Source organism: Polypterus senegalus, chromosome 6 (genome assembly GCF_016835505.1).
Source record: "Polypterus senegalus isolate Bchr_013 chromosome 6, ASM1683550v1, whole genome shotgun sequence".
NCBI lineage: Eukaryota > Metazoa > Chordata > Cladistia > Polypteriformes > Polypteridae > Polypterus > Polypterus senegalus.
Window position 1 is genome coordinate 31251634 of NC_053159.1, and position 6000 is coordinate 31257633.

The window sequence follows — 6000 nt, forward strand, 5'->3', positions numbered from 1 at the left end:
CATTAATAGTGCCTGTGACCAAACATGATGTTAATCGTTCTGCTTTGATTGATCCTTGATTGAAAGAGTTAAACTTTTAAATGGTGCCTTTACCCATCAAGCCCACACTCTTATTAGAGTATAAGGATTATAAGAGATTTCCACACCACAAATTGTAACAAAGGTGGAAGCACTTCGTAATGAATTTCCTTTTTTTATAACAAATTGCAGTAACCCCAACATTTTTGGTTATCTGTGGCTCAAAAAACACAATCCAATTCAATTCAGTTCAATTCTTTATTGGCATGTGCACAAGTACAAGTACAATGTACAATGAAATACTTGCTTGTATGTGCCCTCGCAGACAGTGAACATAGACAAAAAAAAAAACCCAGACACAATAAATAAATGAATATAAAAAGTAAATAAATAAAACCAGAATCCTAGGAATAAATAGAGACAGTGGCAGAAGCATATGTGCAGGTAGCAGTGGAGGTGACACAAGGTTACTGATTGTTCATGAATCTGACTGCAGTTGTGTAGAAACTGTTCCTGAACCTGGAGGTGCACATCCGAATGGACGTTTGATGGGAGGAGGGTGAAAAGTGACAGTGAAGGGTGGCTGGGGTCCCGCCTGATACGGTTCACTTTCCTGAGACAGCGTGTAGTGTGGATGTCCTGGATCGTAGGGAGCTGTGTGCCCGTGATCTGCTGTGTTGTGTTCACCACACGCTGCAGAGCTCCGCAGTCCTGAACCGAGCAGTTTCTGTACCAGGATGTGATGCATCCTGTCAGGATGGATTCCACAGTACACCTGTAGCATCTGCACAGGGTTGTGGGGGACATCCGGGCTTTACTCAGTCTCCTGAGGAAGTAGAGGCGTTGGTGATCAACTGGGAAATTGGTCAAGTTTCTGGCTGGTGCTCAAATTGTTCATACATTGCATATATAGACCCTCCTTCTAATGTGTTTTCAGCCTGTTATCCGGAATTCAAGAAAGTGTTTAATGAACAACAGGCAGCTCAGCTACCTTCTCACAGACCCTTTGATTTATCAATTGAACTGTTATCTGGTGCCCCAATAACTGAGAGTAAAATTTACACCTTCTCACATCCAGAGGTGATAGCATTAGATGAATTCATTAAGGGAAATTTAAAAAATGGCTTTATTAGACGTTATAATAGTCCCATAGGGGCAGGACTTTTTTTTTTTTTTTTACAAAAAAAGACAAAACATGGATGTCTTCCCCACTCTGTGGATCACAAAGAATTAAATAATTATATAATATATAAATATAATAATAACATTCTGACCTGTCATTGTTTACACACGTCTTAAACAACTATTATCATACACTGATAATTTCTGTATTATCTATATCTATTATTTATTATTTATTTATTTATTATATTACATATCTTACACATCAATATTGCTGCTACTTCTTTGTCTTATCTTTGCACAATGTCTTGTCTTGTTTGTGTTTTAATTTTAAATTTTTAAATTTTTATCCTATTTTTAATTTACTATTTGCACATCATGTTGTTACACTGTGGACCCTGAGCTTCGCAATTTCGTCTATCTGTATACTTGCATATGGTTGAGATGACAATAAAGTTCACTTTGACTTGACTTTGAAAATCTCAGGTGAGGGCAGTAATCTCCTGGCCTTGATGTCTTCAGTGTTAAATCAAGTTCTGGATTTCTCCATCTTCACAAAATTAGGTCTTCATAATGCCTATGATTTGATATGCATCTGAGACAGAAAGGAATACAAACAACATTTAATGCAACCTCAGGACATTATGGTTATTTGGTCATGCCTTATGGATTGACAAACACTCCAACAGGTTTTTTAAAATTGTTAGTATCAGGCTTGCTAGATTTGACAGGCACTTTACAGTCTCATTACAGTCACAAACCCATCCAATATTGCATAGTCGAAATGACCACAACTGCGGTGGGCTGGCACCCTGCCCAGGGATTTGTTCCTGCCTTGCGCCCTGTGCTGGCTGGGATTGGCTCCAGCGGATCCCCATGACCCTGTAGTTTGGATATAGCGGGATGGATGGATGGATGTTATTTTTGATTTCTGATCCTTTACTATGGAACTAACCCAATATGGACCTTCATCAGAAGGTGAAATATGACAAATTTCTGTTACAATCGAGAACATTTAGACTTTAAATATTTCTATCGAAGCACACATTTTAATATTTGAAATATTTAATGCAACTATTCTTATTGTACTTCCACCGCAAGACATAAATCATTTCTTATGAACACCCTGAATTATGCCAGCTTATACTAATTCAGACTTTTATTTCTCTTTAAGGTTTGTCAGATTATTTGTAAGTAGGCTACAGCATGGTACACCCTGCCCAGGGATTTGTTCCTGCCTTGCGCCCTGTGCTGGCTGGGATTGGCTCCAGCAGACCCCCATGACCCTGTAGTTAGGATATAGTGGGCTGGAAGATGACTGACTGACTGCCAAATGACCACAAACACACATCCGTGAATATCACTGTCTGATTGGCTAATTGATACTAAATTTGCATGAACAGGCAGGACTGAGCAGTGACAGATGGTGAATATTTTTACGAATGGGTGACGTCTGGTGTATATCTGGTACTTACTAGATGTGGTATGATATAAAAAGGAATTTTAGAAAAGAAACCAAGAAAATGAACATTTGTTGATCTCACCTGCAACCTCTTAACTTTATTGCTAATCAGGCAGGAGTAGCTATGACTGACTGAATGAATGGTAACTATCTGTGAAACTGACAGGTTTTAAACTTTAAATGAAGGATTTTTGGTGAACATTTCGCTGCCATAGGTAATAGAGAAAGAGGATAAAGGGGCATGGAAAGGCAAGTAGACTTTTTTGTCTTTACAAAATCATACAAAATTTCAAGAAAAATAGCCCAGAATGAAAAGTTGTGCAGAACAGCTTTAAAAATAACCCAGCTGGGCATGAAACCACTCAATTTGGCAAGTGAGTTTAGACTGGTGATCCTGATGGTGTCACCACTGCCTGTGTGATTTTTTTTTTTTTGCCTTTCCTCACCTTGGTAAGGGTGCCCTTTACTGCCAAACATCCTCCTGAACACTGGGCAGTCCATCAGAGGGTGTATGTATGTTTGTGTGCCATGGGTATAGATTGGCATCCTGTCTGAGGTTGGTGCCTGCCTTGTAACTCATGGCTTCGGCTCCCCTGACACATCAATGGATAATTGGATTTAGGAAACGGATCAATGGAGAACCTCCACTGGGCTTCCGCTTACTGGGAGGTTCTGCTTAAGTATGAGTACTCATGTTTATCTCAGTTTCCCCTCAGACTCCTGTCAGCATTCACCTCTCATCTCAGTTTTTGGAGTCTCTGCTCTTTTCCCAGGCCTGAGAGAGAATAAGAATACACTTCTAAAAATTGGATGCTGAAAGGTCAATTGAAGTAAATTGCAACAGAAAATTAACAACTGGAATGGCAGGAATGTCTCTGGAAAGAGTGAGCGGGAGACAGACGTCGCTCACATGTGTAAGTCTGCAGGGCTTATGTGCTCGTAGACAAATAACATTTTAAAATTTCATTGTAGAAGCCTCTTTGTTTAATAGGAACCTGGAGTGAAAAACAACAGTAAGCACTTCCATCAAGCCAATAGTACCTCCTTTAGGCAGGTTTGAGTTACTACTTTGGAAAGTTGTTCTCTTTAGTGCTGTGCTAAAAACGTCCCAACAAATTGATCATAGTCAAACTTTTCTTCAGTCTTTGCTTTTAAGACAGGTCAGCAGATGTGTTGGGTATGCAGATGGAATTTCTAGATATTGTACATAATATAATAAACTTCAACTCCTTAAATCCATTTAAGGGCTCCTGGAGCCTACTCTGGTAGGATTGGATGCAAAGCAGAATCAACACTGGATGGACTGCTAGTCCATCTCTGGACCCACACATGCAATGTTCAAAATGTTCAATGCGGAATGAATGACCAGCCTGATATGAATGTCTTTGGTGGTGTAGAAAAAAAAGAAAACAGAATACAAGGAAGAAAAGACAGTAACCAGTAGGATAAAAAGTGCGGTCTCCACATGGACAGTGACAGGGTGTGGGATTCGATCCCAGGATAGTGTATCACACATGTGCGCTTAGGAAGCAGCCAACAAGTCCTAAGATGAGTGATATTTCGTGAGATAAAGGGTTGATTGTATGTACTGATGCCTCTCTCTCTTTATCTACAGAAGTCAGTCAGTCATTATCCAACCCGCTATATCCTAACACAGGGTCACAGGGGTCTGCTGGAGCCAATCCCAGTTAGCAAGGCGCAAGGCAGGAACAAATCCCTGGGCAGGGCGCCATCCCACCACAGGTCACACACACACACACACACACAGACACACCAAGCACACACTAAGGACAATTTAGAATTGTCAATGTACCTAACCTAATCCACCTTCCTTATTTCTGGACTCACAAAATGGTCATGATCCCACAATCCCAACACAACAAAACATCTGTGACGTCACTTTTGGATCCAGAACAATGATGTCACTTCCAGCCATCTCCGGTGATGTCATGTCTGGCCATTCCCGATGACGTCACTTCCGGCCACGCCCGATGACGTCATGTCCGGCCATTCCAGATGATTTCATTTCCGGCCATTCCCAATGACATTTCTTCCGCATTGTCATTTTCTTCTACTGTGTTTTTGTATGTCTCTATATAAACGTCAGGATACCCACTGTTCATTTGTCGATTGTGATCAAATGTGTGATTCTTTTGGCCTTATTTTTCAACTCTGTTCATAGGACATTATACATTTTTGCGTGGCTTATTTAATCACAGATGCTATCTACTGTGCCAATGAGTCACTGGCTATGCATGGATACAGTGGCTGGGGGGGTAGCTGGGGGGAGCAGAGGGGGTGGTCCGCCCCGGGTGGCACATATTTGGGGACGGCATTATTGGCCAAAAGGCTCAGTACAATTCATGTGTAAGTTTGGAAAAATATCACTCATTAATGAAAATGGTCAAATTCTCAGATTTTTAACCACAAATGCTTGAAAAGTAATGTTCAGACTGTCCTCCTGTGATGGCATCAGACACAGCAGTTGAAATTTATGAGGCAATAACAAAAATTAAAAAAAAATTACACCGATAATAATTTCTAGGAAGATAAACAACTAATTTACTATTTATAATTTTGTTTCGTTATCAATCCGAATGCGTTCTTGCTCTGTGTAGAAAACATCCCCACCTATCACTTGTACCCTACTTTGGTTCTGGTTTTCGTAGCGTAATTATATTAAACTAATAATCAGAACACGGCTTATCAGTGCATCTATACTATATTCTTGTCTAGTTGATGCTTATAAATATATTGAAAAAATGATTGCTGTTTCTTTATATATGAATAAATCTATGCAAAATTTATCTTAATTTTTCTCTATACGTCATTTTAATTTTCTATTTAAATAGTTTAACATATTCAGATCTGGTGGAGGGCGGCAAATCAAAGCCCTGCCACACCCTGCCTTGCTCTGAGCGGCACAAACTCGAGCTACGCCACTGCATGGATATGTTGGTAATACTTTAGTTCAGACACTGATAAATGTAACAAGACCTTAAAAAAGGTTTCTTCTGGTGTTTTTAACACTTACAAAGCATCACTAAGCTGTTTATTCATCTCTGCAATGCAAGTGGTCCAAGGTGAGACCTACTGCTCTTCATATTGAATACTTTAGTATAAGACATGTGGATCTTGATATTTTATCAGCGTATCAAAGGGACTTAATATGTCACAGAGATGAATAACTTATCTACTGATAAGCGTAATGAAGACCAAAAGAAGCCTGTGTTAAGGTCTTGTTACATAAGAGCAAATGAGTAATAGATGCATTTTTGCAGTAACTATATTAAAGTGTTAATGATATTTAAGTAAATGGCTGTATACACATTAAATCACTTGGTCACCATACAGTGCCTATAAAAATCATTCACCTCTTGGGAAGTTTCCACATTTTA